The following is a 13,069-nucleotide window of genomic DNA, read 5'->3' as shown; positions in this document are numbered from 1 at the left end:
TTCTCAAATAGAGATACACAAACATTTCATTTCATTTACTTCACTGTAATGAAATCTGGGAGAGACGAAGATATAACACCTGTTAACACATTTAGCGCAATCAAGGACTAACTTTCTCCTTCTCGGATTCATTTGCAGAAATTAAAAGAAGCCTTTCATTATTTGAAGCCATGATAAAACGGAGGATTCTGTCAATATATTATGCAGGCAAAACTGGAAGAATTTTCTTTGTGTAACCAGTGCTGTGAAGAAAAGATGGTTTTAATCTGCATATGTATCTTTGGGAGGTTGTGGGGGTTGGCGTTGGATTGTCTTTGATGTAAAGGGAAAGAAGTCCAGACATTACTCTATTTCAAATGCAACCATGGAATTTTTAACATCCAAAGAAGAGCACTAAGCAACAAGGGGGTGGGGGGGGGAGAAGCTGAAACCTCTCACAATTTTCTCTCCCCCCCCCCACCCTCCCCAAATCAGTCTGAAGAAGGAACCCGACACAAAATGCCACCTGTTGATATTCTCCAGAGTTGCCGCCTGACCTGCTGAGTTACTCCTGCACCTTGTGGCCTTTTGTGTAAGCCAGCAAGGCAGTTCATTGTCTCAGCAAAATAGAAACAACATTAGGCCAATCAGTCCCTCTCACACCTGGTCCACTATTCAATAAGATCACGGCTGATCTTTTACCTCCGTGTCACTGCCCCACGTATCTCCAGCAGTAACGCCATGAACACTGATCCTTATTGAAAGATCAAGTGATATAAGTATCATTAACTAAGCTACCCAAGTAGAGGATACCAACATTCTGGCTGCACAGATTTCTTCTCATCTCAGTCCTAAAAAGCTAACTTCATATTTTTATGTTGCGGCACAAGCCAGAGGAAATAGTTTCTGCAAGAACCAAAATAAATAATATGAGTTTCAAATAATTATTTAGTGTTTAGAAATACAGCCTGAAAACACCGACTACCGATCACCCATTCACACCGTTCTATTTTATCCTACTTTTGCCATCCACTCCCTACACTCTAGGTGCAGGTTATCGAGGCCAATTAACCTACAAACCCATAATAAAAAATGAACAGCAGATGCTGGTTTACACCAAAGATAGACACAAAATACTTAAAAGAGATCCAAACGTTATGTTATTTCTATTTGCTATGGGAAATGAATGCAAAAATATGAAATATGTTGGGCCATCGTTTCGCTGAACACCTTTCTTCAGTCCACCTGGGCCTATACGATCTCCCAGTTGCTAAACACTTTAACTTCCCCTCCCATTCCCACACTGACCTTTCTGTCCTGAGCCTCCTCCACTGTCAGATTTAGGCCAAACGCAAATTGGAGGAACAGCACCTCAGATCTTGCTTGGGCAGTTTACAACCCAGTGGTATGAATATTGATTTTTCTAACTTCAAGTAAGCCTTGCTTTCGTTCTCTCTCCCCTGCCCTAGTTCTCCTATCAGTTTCACTATCTTCCTGATTAATTTAACTGTTTCTTTGACTCATTGTCACCTTCCCCCCTCATCCAAAAATGAACCATTGTACCTTCCCTTGACCATCATCTGCTTTGATCTGGTCTTTTCACACCTTACATGTTCTTTGTACCCTTCCATATCTCGTTTCCCTCTCCTGACTGTTTGAAGAAGGGTCCTGACTCGAAAAATCACCTATCACCGACCAAAACATTCCTTCTATCCAAAGATGCTTCCTCCCGCACTGAGTTACTCCAGCGTTTTGTGTCAATCTACAAAAGTATGAAAATTGCGCTTCATTTATAGAGGGCAAGAGAGACCACATCTGTATACACTGTTAGCATCCATATATATGGAAGGATGAAATGGTTGGAAACAGCTCAGGAGCTTGTTCTACTAAATTAACATTCATTGACATGTACTCCAGATGCAGTGATTTCTGCCTTCAGGGGAATAAGATTGATCAGTATCATCAGGGGACCATATTATGAGAAACTGTAAATATTTGCATTGTTCAACCTCAAAGGCAGTGTCAATAATGATTAATTACTTTCTCCTATCTGACTTTATTCTGATATTTAGTTGCTCATCAATAGTCTATCTGTGCCTCGGCAAAATGAATTTGACATCTTCATAGATGAAAACAATTCAAGTGAGTCGACATTGATCACGGCTAAATTGCTGAAGGTTAGAATTGGGATTAGTAACTTTTTAATTGATTTCAAGGACCTTGACAAGGACAGCAGTCAACAAAAGTTTATTTTGCAGTTATTGGGCGGATGATTGTTTGGTAAATCAATGGGCGGAAAGTTATGCAATAGTTACTGTGATGTTTGATGGACTGTGTGGGGTGGGAGGACCCGTTGCTCCTCCTGTGCAGCAGGTGGCGCTGCACAGGACAAAGGGAGATGTTTTGTATATAGTTTATCCTGTCTGTAGACAGTGTGTGTGTAGCCATTTGAGTCGTCTTACTGCCAGCATTGAGTAAAGCATTAAAGACTTCTGTTGTAAATTAAAGACTCAAGTTTTGTGCAGACCTAGAAAAGGAACACGAAAGTAACCATGTAAAGTTATGCAAACAAAAAAAGCTCTCTCTGAAAGAACTAAATATGCATCGCAGCATCACAATAATTACAAATCATTATTAGTAGAAGTAACAAAAAATTAGGAAAAAGTTTATTTTTAATTATTGTTGTTCCAAACTACGATAAGTTTCTCTAATTTCGCAGTCATTGAAAATGACCTCCACATCTAGGTTACACTGCCATGTCTTCGACAGGCAAGCCATGCCCGCATTTAATCTAGTTCACAGGCAATGAAAGGGCTTTGAGTAAATCAATGCCCTGCCATCTGTGCAACTGTTATTGATGAATGTCTGCCTCCAGCACAGTATGTTCTATGCAAATGTTTCTAAAGATCATATGGGGTGATATGGCAACTGACCTTGATAGCGCTTTATATATTTTCTATCAAATTTGGACTGCCAATTAAAAGTTAAGAGTAAAATCTGTGGTCCCATATCCAAACTGTATATACTTGCAGATGCTGGTTTACACCAAGATAGACACAAAAGGCTGCAGTAACTCAGTGGGACAGGCAGCATCTCTGGATAGAAGGTGTGGGTAACGTTTTGGGTCGCGAGCCTTCTTCGGTGTATGAATGAGGGTCTCGACTCGAAACATCACCTCTTCCTTCTATCCAGAGGTGCTGCCTGTCCCGCTGAGTTACTTCAGCATTTTGTGTCTATACTTCCTCATAAACGTTCTTTTTGAAACAATGCATCTACTGGCCAGATGAGTGGCTATGAAGTCAGCCAAATGGAAGTATATATATTTTTAGTGATGCTAAATATAATGCAACCAGAATTCATGTCAGAGTTCTTCAGCTCACAAGTAAGAATAACAAAAGGAGTAAAATAAGTTTGCTGGGAAAAGAGAGCATGGAAGTTAAATTATGAACATAAAGAGAATATGCATTACTGCATTGCAGAGATCCTACACTTATGAAGGATATCTTCAACTATTGGGTCAATAAGCAAGAATGGTCCCAAGAATAACATGGAGTAAAAGAGGGAAATTAAATTTTCAGAAAGACAGTTTTAGATATTTCCAAGAACTGTCTTAGCATTAAGTATTATTTTCCTTTTTAATTTATGACCTTCATAATGATAATGATAATGAGTAATTTAACTGAATCTAGACCATTTCCTTCAGCATTTAATGCTGGATGGGTTGTTTGCAGGTGAATCAAATTGGACAAACAATAATTGGACCAGAGGATGTTGACAAAATGCAATTTTCAATTAACATGCATTCCCAATGGAATTCCAAGAGACAATCTGTCTATGGCTTCTGCTCTCTATTTCCCTGGGAGTCGAGCTGACCATTTATTTAGGATGTGCTTCTCCTGCATTAACCTGTATGGTAATCAGAACAATGATCGCAAATGCAGACATTGTTGCTGTCAATTCTAATTTTGTTTTGCTATTTTGTTAAACAGACATTTGTCATTTAAAATTGTATTCATTTTCTTTCCACGCATTGATCTTTCTTATCTCCAGAGTGGAGAAATCTGTTTAAACCTGATTCAGTTCCTCATCTAGTAAATGATGGCAGTTTCCAATAAAAACACAAAATCTTTCAATCACCAAACCAATGTGCTTCTCACCAGAAGCTTTTTAATTGAATTTGAAAAGTTTCAAAGTTCCCACTCTCTGGGTCAATGTTTATCCTTGTTGGTGGGTGCCCAATTATTTATACATTTCCTTTATTTGAAGAGGATAAGTAAGATTCATAAACCTAGCTCTAAAATTGTCCTGCATTTCCTCGAAGAGATAGGAGAAATCAATGCGTAATTCTCTGGAAAGAAAATGAATTAAATTTTAAATGACAATGTCTGGTAAACAAATAAAGTCAGAATTTACAGCAACAATGTGTGCATTTGCGATTATTATTCCGATTACCATATTCTTTCTACAGATGTACCACAGAAATCATACTGTCACATCATATCTTGGTTTTGGAGCAGCTCTGCCCAAGATCGCAAAAAATTGCAGACAGTTGTTGATGTAGTTCAGTCCGTTACACAGACCAGACTTCCCACCAACATTTCACGCTGCCTCAGAAAAGCAGCCAACATAATCAAAGAGACACAAAAAGCTGGAGTAAAGGGGCTGTCCTACGGTACGAGCTAATTCAAGAGCTCTCCCGAGTTAAAAAAAAAAAAATCAAACTCGTGGCAAGCACGTAGAATGTACGTTGTGGGCACGTGGGAACTCGGGACGTCTCTTAGCGGCTCGTAACGCTAGACGATCAAATTCCCTAAGACAACTGATGTGCACTACAATGCTGACTAGACATCTGTGTGCTACTATGTTGTGGTATCTTCCCCGTACTTGGTTTTGAACTGATCTGTTTATGTATGCTAAATGATGTTTGATAGAATGAAAAACAAGCTTTTTCACTATACCTCAATACACGTGTCTACCAATAAATCATACATCTAAACCTAAAATCAGAAATCTCCATGGTTTGCACATGCCAGAAATGTATCTGACTGACGTATCATCTTTTCCAGACAATTAATTTTAATCAAGTATTGTTTGAACACACGGTAACTGAACAAAATATAAACTTTTATGCATAATCATTCCTTCACCCAGTATTAAGCGAGTTCAGTATCCGAAAAGCAAGGAATCATGGGATTTGTCAAAGGTCACTCCCTATACATAAAATCGAGTGGGTAGACCTTGAGCATAGTTTGGGGATGATCTTTTCAGAGATTCTATGCGGTAAGCTCGTGAAAACTTGTGAAGATTTTTCAACATGTTGAAAAATGTCCACGAGAGCCCCGAGTACCTACGAGCGGCTATTACCATAATTCTCCGAGTTCGAATCAGGGGAAACTCGGGAGAACTCTTGAATTAGCTCGTACAGTGGGACAGTCCATTACTCAGCAGGTCAGACAGCATTCCCGAGCAGGGCCTGGCGGCTGCCCATCTTTAGCAGGATCTCGGTGTCGGACTGAGGGGAGGGGGGATGGGGGGGGGAGGGGGCGGAGGTGGAGGGCTGCTGGCCAACCCGGCTGGACAGGCAGAGTCGATCTGGAGCCAGCCCAGAGCCACCCCCAGACACCTCAGGACAGGGACGGGGACGGGACGGCCGAGCAGCAACTCAACAGCGTCCGGAGAGCCAGACCCGACTCCGACCACGGACGAAACGTAAGCCTGCACACAACGCAGCACCATCATTGCCGAGACTGTTTATAGCAAGTGACCTATGACCTGGGCATGCAGTCAGAATACCGAACTCGCTTAAATATACCGTGACCTTGTCAATTAAGGGTAACACTGTTTTCTTTACATAATATATTAAGATTCAGTAAATGCTGAACTGCTTCTCTGGCCCTCAAAATTAGTTATATCATGTTATTTCCTCTGAATAATATATGCAAAATTCATACCTTCTTTTTTAAAACTTGCTCATGATTGTGTAACAAATATTTTAATCACATGTGGACGTCACAACATTTATTTTGCACTCCGTAGGATATTTAAAAGCTATGTTTTTTAATCTGCTAATCAATTGCATGAGAATATATCACTCTAGCTGTTCAGCAGATTAATTATATCAATGCTGCAAAATCCCATTATTTCTTTATAACGGGTGCCCAAATTAGAAATGAAATAGTCTATGAAAATAAAAAAGGAAAATACTGGAAATCTAAAATAAAAAACAGAAAATGCTGAAAAATACAGCAGCACACGCAACGTGTGTGAAAAGTTGAAACAGTGTCAGTATTTCAGGTCAAAGACTCTTTGTCAGGACTGGCAAAGAGAGAAAATGTAATGTTAAGTTGCAGAGAAGATGAGACGGGACAGTTAGGACAAAGGGAAAATCTATTTTAATGGCAAAACCAGGGTGGCCTTGGGGATAAGCTGTAGAAGTCATAGGATTGTTGGTTAAAGACTATGTGCCCATTGTATATGCAGCATTTACACATTACACTTGGAATATTTATTATTGCTTCACCTCCCAGCTTTAAGTCTCAACTAATTTACGAAAACATGGATTTACTCAAATCCTCCCAAACATTTAGAACGCCCGTTTCAAGCTAGTAATAATAATATGTTTATGACTTGGCACAGTATAAATTCCATCAGTTTAATGAGGGGTAGTGTTAGGGTGATTGGCCAATTAAATGAAAGAATCATTGTAAGTTACGGAGAACGATACGTGTATCAATAGCAAATAGACATTCCTGACCTAGGGAGAAATCCTGACCTAGCAGGAACAGAATCCTTATCAAATCTGTGGATTTACTATGTATGGTTAATTTATCTGCATATTCTAATTTGTATGTAATTTAAAATTAATAAAGAAAAACATTGCATTAGATCTCAACATATTATTTCTGTTTTTTAAAAACAAGTTTTCAGGTGGTCTTTTTCCTAAACCATTCAATTCTCAGTTACATATTTGAAGCTTCAATTGCTTTCTACCAAGATCCAGAATAAATTCCTGCAAAGCTTTCCATTGTCAAGACCCACTTCCTTCACTGCCACACGATAGTGGCTAATGGGCCTGTTGTTCCACTTAGTCGACTTTTTAGGTGACTGCAGGAGACTTTGCAGTCGCCACATGTTCACGGGTGGTTGCCCTCATGGTCGTGAGCACTTCCCGAATTCTAGGAACTAGTCGCGGCCTCATTATGGTCGCCGTGATTTTTTCAACGTGTTAATAAATTAGCGGCGACTAGAAAGAAGCCACCATGGAGAGTAGCGAGAATTCTCGTGCCGTAGGTGGGTCGCCAGGAGGTCCTAGTGGGTTGCCAGGAAGTTGATGGTTCTAGTTAGTTTTAGTCGACCGGTGAATTTCATTGGCACATTGGTAAAAAATGTAAGCAGTGGTTTTCAGAACCAAGGATAACTGACTGGTAATGTTAATGTCCGCCGAGCTTTCACACAATTAAAGGCAAACAGAGGTGGCTCCTATTCGGCCAACTGAATAAAATTACAGATTAGAAGGCAGAGAATGGTGTCCAACTCTCAACAGGTACTTCAACAAACCCAAGTTTCTCACAGATAATTTAAGTGACTCACATCTTGTGGTGAGGTAATCATTTGCAAAAGGATTAATGTCAGCTGAGGTTCTTGCAGTTGTACAGGGTCTTGGTGACACAAAGTATTGCATACAGTTATGGCAAACAGAGATGAGGGAGTCCTCTGATTCAGGATGTCAGGACTGATGAAAAAAATTGCAGAATTAGAAGATTGAGAGGGGATCATAGAAACTTACAAAATGTTAAGGGATTGGACAGGCTAGATGCAGGACCGGTTACTTCAGGACAAGCTTAAGGATAAAGGGGAAATCCTTTAAAAACGAGATGAGAAGAACTTTTTTCACGCAGAGAGTGGTGAATCTCTGGAACTCTCTGCCACAGAGGGTAGTTGAGGCCACTTCATTGGCTATATTTAAGAGGGAGTTAGATGTGGCTTGTGGTAAGGGGATCAGGGGGTGGACATCTGAGTTGGATGATCAGCCATGATCATATTGAACGGTGCAGGCCAAGGGCCGAATGGCTACTCACAAGCTATATAATGTTTCTATTTCAAGCACCTGAAGACACAAGTATAATCTAGCACATGTTGCACATCAGAAGGTAACCAAGTCACTTCTCGCACAGTTCCATCTCTGGCATCTAGCTATGCACAAATGTCAACCGATTTGTTCCACAGCATAAATACAAGGACATAGGAGCTAGAGAATAGTTCTTCTACGTATGGAGTCATGGAAGATGACAACTAGTTCATCCATGATTTCTACAGCCCGCTCTTTGAAGACCCACCTGCAATGTAACAACCAGTACGATCCAAAAGTACCTACTGGCTGTGAAGCACTTTGGCCCACCCCAAGAAAATGTAAAGCAGTACAAATCCATGTGCCTTTTTTGGCTGATCCAAGATGGCACCAGAGCATGGTCATTCTTTGTATGCTCTTCCCAGGGAAGGATCTACTACCATCCTATACAATCACTCTACTCATTTAAATTTACTTGCAAGTGCAGCACGCTGTATCTTCTGCTTTGCTATATTTATTGTACTTGAGTTTTGAACTGATTATATCCATGTTTGGGTATATCTGTTCTGTTTGGATAGAATGCAAAACAAAGCTTTTCCTTGTACCTCGGTACATGTGACAATATAATAAACCTAAATCTAAAAACGTTTTATATTGACAGAAGTGAGAATATGAATTAGTAATGCTTATTAGTAACAGTTAAAGCAAGAGGAAAAAAGTTTAAAGGAAATGTGCAGAGCAAGTTTTTTTTTTTGTTTTTTTTTTTTGTTTTGTTTTTTTTAAACAAAATGTTGTGGATGTCAGGGGTGCTGGAGAAAGGCAGATACAACAGTGGCATTTAAAAGGCCTTTACAAAGGCACATGGATGTGCAGGAAATGGAGGGATATCGACCACAGACAGGCAGAGGATATTAGTTTAACTTGGTATCATGCTGGGCATGTACATCGTGGATCAATGGGCCTGTTCCTGTGTTGTACAGTTATGTGTTCTTATTCATAATGAAGGACTTGCTGAATTGTAAAGTCATGAATATATAGAATATTTGAAAGAATCACTGATTATGAAAGATTCATTATTGAATGGACCAAGTAATTTCAATGTAGCAAATAAATTAAATATTGAATTTCATAATAATGTAAGCAAATGAATCACCAATTTATTTTAAATTATAAAATGCAATGATTTATTGTATGATTAATTACTGAATTGGATATTACACTGGAAAGAGTAGTCAAAAACTGTTGGTCCAGTACTGAAATGAGATTCATAAACGAGAAGTTTTCTTGTCAAATTTTGAGAAAGAGAGACTTGATGCAACCTGCCTGAGTGGTTGCAAAAATTACAAATACAATATTTATATATTATTCAGTGTTACAAAAATGTTTGTTGTCTGCTGCATACACACACACACGCATGTTTGCAGTGTGCAAGACTCCAGACTTTTTTCAGAAACCCTTTAATAATGTTTCATACAAAAGGATAGCATGGAAACTTATGGTACATAAGGTCATATTCTGGCATGGATGACAACTAACAGGGATAGACACAAAAAGCTGGAGTAACTCAACGGCTCAGGTAGCATCTCTGGAGAGAAGGAATGAGTGACATTTCGGGTCGATCCTTCTTCTGTCTCAACCCGAAACATCAACCATTCCTTCTCTCCAGAGATGCTGTCTGATTCGCTGAGTTACTCCAGCTTTTTTTAATCCATCCTCAGTTAAATCTGCACCCGCAGTTCCTTCCTACACCGAGAGAAGGGATAAATGGGTCTTTTTCAGGGTAGCAGGTGATGGTTTGTGCTTGGGCCCAATAATTTACAATATACATCATTGGTATGGATGAGGAATTCAAATCAAATATTTCTCAGTTTCCCAATGGCACAGATGGGGTGGAATGGAGACTTGTAAGAAAAATATAAACAGGCTTCAAGGTGATTGTGACAAGTTGAATGAGTGCGCAAATACATGATAGATGCAGTGTAACATGGATAAATGAGTAGCCATCTACTTTTATAGGATAAATACAGAGTATTATTTAAAAAGTGATAGCGTGGAAAATGTTGACGTACAAAGGGATCTGGACGTACTTGTATACCTGACTTTGAAAGCAAATATACAGGTGGATCTATGTTTTTGCCTACTGGACTCCAGTTTTATTATTCTCCATGGTAAATTCTTTCATATGTCTTTCCCACCTCCACAGCCATTTGCAGCCGATGCTGCTACCTCTTGACAACACTCAACACCTTCCACTCCCTCCAGCTATTTGCTTACACACTACTTTCAGATTGTTTCAAGTTACATCTCCGGCCTAAAACCAGCACAGATCTCGATTATTCTCTCTCTGAAAAAAGAAACGCACATTTACATGGACAAGCAACATTGCTAAAGAAATGATTGCAGGAATAGTGATGCATAATTAGTCTGTGACACTTTGACCAGATGCAGCTAATAACCAAGTTTAATTTCACTACTAAATGAAATGCTAAATGATTAGAGGTCTCTGCTAATTGACCAGAGGTCATATATAGCCTCTGAATTAAAGGATGTTCCTTTAGAAAGGAGATGAGGAGGAATTTCTTTGATCAAAGGGTGGTGAATCTGTGGAATGCTTTGAGGCCGTCAATGGATATTTTTAAGGCAGAGATAGATAGATTCTTGATTAGTACAGTTGTCAGTGGTTATGGGAAGAAAGAAGGAGAATGGGGTTAAAACGGGAGGGAGAGATAGATCAGCCATAATTGAATGGAGGAGTAGACTTGATGGGCCGAATGGCCTAATTCTGCTCCTATCACTTATGACTGCAGTGTCACAAACTGAAATACTGTAGCACAGAAGCACAACACCAACCCAACACCAGTAACCCATCAGTCAGCTAAAATAAGTATTCTATCATTCCCTAACCTATTGTGACAGTTCCTTGCACTGTATACATTAGATATTGTGCTTGATGGCAAAAATATGCTTCAGAAAGTAAATCGCTGATTTAAAACATTTTTGGTAATGTGAAAGCATTTTAAACTATGGTTACTTCAAAAAGTAACCCCTGATTTAAAACATTTTTGATAAGGGCAAAATATGATACTGTTCAGCATAAACACATGTTTTTCATTTTCTGAAAAGAATGTTTAAATTGTGAACAGAAAATCAAATTTACAACAGATGAACAGATTAATTTTGAAGTATTTTAGTTTAGTTTATTGTCACACGATATGTCATAAGCTTTTTGTATAAGGTCATGAGGTTATAAGTGATAGGAGCAGAAATAGGCCATTTGGCCCATCAAGTCTACGCCACCATTCAATCATGGCTGATCTATCTCTCCCTCTTAACCCAATTCTCCTGCCTTCTCCCTATAACCCCCGACATCGTACTAATCAAGAATCTATCTATCTCTGTCTTAAAACTATCCATTGACTTTGCCTCCATAGCTAGGACTAGAGGATATGACCTCTAGTCCTGGACTCTCCCACTAGTGGAAACATCCTCTCTACATCCACTCTATCCAAGCCTTTCACTATTCTGTACGTTTCAATGAGGTCCCTCTCATCCTTCTAAAATCCAGCGAGTACAGGTCCAGTGCTGTCAAACGCTCATCATATGTTAATACACTAATTCGTGGGATCATATTCGTAAACCTCCTCTGGACTCTCTCCAGAGCCAGCACATCCTTCCACAGATATGTTGCCCAAAATTGTTCACAATACCTCAAATGCGACCCGACCAGTGCCTTATAGTATCTAATTCCTGCAGACATTCCAAATACTGAATACCAGGAAGCAGGCAGGCCGAAATTCCATCACTTTCACCTCCATTTGCAAAGTGAAAGGATGAGAAATTCAATCCTGACTTGGTCCTCTTTAAGATTGTTATATTTCAAGTTTGCCCAGGTAAAACATATTGAAGGTTGTTTTAGAGGTCTCTATCAAATGACTTTGCATCCACAGACAGTGTTGAAGGTGAAAGACATGGTTGAAGATTTGCAATCGAAAACTCCATTGAAGCATTCATAAAAAAATATTCACATTGCACATGATCCATTATCTTTACCTTCTCAAGGATACTTCAGGGTGAGGAATAAATAATTGTTGGACCTGCAGTGCACACATTCCATTAAAATACCAAAGTAAAGTAAGTGGCAAGATTGTTGCAAATGTTTTTTCATATGGTTTTATTGGCCCAGTATTTTTTTTCACATTGAAAGTATATTGACATAGTCAATTTCTACATACATCCTCATAATGGAAAGTATTGTGACTTGTGAGTAAGCCAGTTTGAGGCTGAAGCTGGTTGATACAAGTGTCTTTATTTGTCATGAGAAACCAGCATTCTCTTGAAGACCCTCTCGTTAGAATCTCCAGACTCAAAAGTACCCTGAGTTTTTATATATATTTTTTATAAACACACAGGCAATAAGTTATTAACTGCAATTTCAATGGCTATAATTAGCTTTAACATTTTGAGTCCAGACAAGTAATTTTGCACAATTACATATTTACAATGGGAGTACAAACACCTCTGACTCCTTTGCTTTGACAATGTAATCTGTACGGATGGTCTAGAAGCTCCTGAGGACAGAACACAGACACCCAAAATATTCCTTGTTTGTTACAGTGTTGAGGGATGGCATTCTGGATACACTAACAACAGAATATTAAGTGACCGGGTAAACAGTGCATTGAATTACAGCAATTTGCCTATATGATTATACATGAGATTGGACACTATGTCTTTTCTGATCTCATCACGGTTTCAATGGGTGCCAATTAGTAAGAACTGTAATGGCAATCTTGTTACTCTTCCAGTGTCCTCTTTCCCACTGCCATTACTACGCAGGTTGATCTTAAACATCTTCCCGTCGTTGTTTCCATTGGTTGTTTATTGAAGTAGTTGTACAAATAAAGAGATGAGCGTACCAGGTTTACCTTATTCTGCATACATGTTGTAGCTGGCTGTTCTCCCCTGTCTGGTGAGAACTGTATGCTCCCCCTCCCTGTCCCGTATGCCCATATATATACACCA

The 13,069-nt window shown here is 39.2% G+C and overlaps 1 protein-coding gene across 4 annotated transcripts in view; it reads right to left on the bottom strand.

The window, feature by feature from the left end:
* The window catches only part of pde1a (phosphodiesterase 1A, calmodulin-dependent), a 386,755-nt gene that overhangs the window by 315,846 nt on the left and 57,840 nt on the right, over window positions 1-13,069 (bottom strand). The gene's annotated exons all lie outside the window — the stretch shown is intronic.

This window comes from Leucoraja erinacea, chromosome 7 (genome assembly GCF_028641065.1).
Source record: "Leucoraja erinacea ecotype New England chromosome 7, Leri_hhj_1, whole genome shotgun sequence".
Lineage (NCBI taxonomy): Eukaryota > Metazoa > Chordata > Chondrichthyes > Rajiformes > Rajidae > Leucoraja > Leucoraja erinaceus.
The sequence above is the reverse complement of the archived record's forward strand: the minus strand, read 5'-3'. Positions and strand labels throughout refer to the sequence as shown.